The following is a 597-nucleotide window of genomic DNA, read 5'->3' as shown; positions in this document are numbered from 1 at the left end:
GGTAACCGAGGTAAGAAGTTTCCTCGGGTTAGCCGGGTATTATCGAAAGTTCGTCAAGAACTTTTCTTCGATCGCTAAGCCCTTGACGAAGTTGACCGGAAAAGGAGTTCCGTTCATCTGGGGAAAAGAAATGGATGAAGCATTTCAGAGATTAAAGAAAGCTTTGACCACAACACCAGTATTGGCATTACCTGAACAAGGTAAACCTTACACTGTGTACGCAGATGCTTCTAGGGTTGGGTTGGGTTGTGTGTTGATGCAGGAAGGCAAAGTAATTGCTTATGAATCAAGGCAACTCAGGAAACATGAGGAGAACTACCCAACACACGACTTAGAAATGGCGGCAGTGGTGTTTGCGTTAAGGATTTGGAGATCTTACTTATATGGAGAAGTCGTGGAAGTATTCACAGACCATAAGAGTCTCAAGTACTTGTTCACACAGCCTAATTTGAACCTCCGACAAAGGCGATGGATGGAGTTTGTGGCGGAGTACGACCTGAAGATTCAATATCATCCAGGCAAAGATAATGTAGTCGCAGATGCACTAAGTCGTAGAAACTTGGCATCCGATGTTGGAAAGGAAGTGGAAGCGTTATC

Source organism: Brassica oleracea, chromosome C3 (assembly GCF_000695525.1).
Source record: "Brassica oleracea var. oleracea cultivar TO1000 chromosome C3, BOL, whole genome shotgun sequence".
NCBI lineage: Eukaryota > Viridiplantae > Streptophyta > Magnoliopsida > Brassicales > Brassicaceae > Brassica > Brassica oleracea.
Note: the sequence above shows the minus strand (reverse complement) of the source record.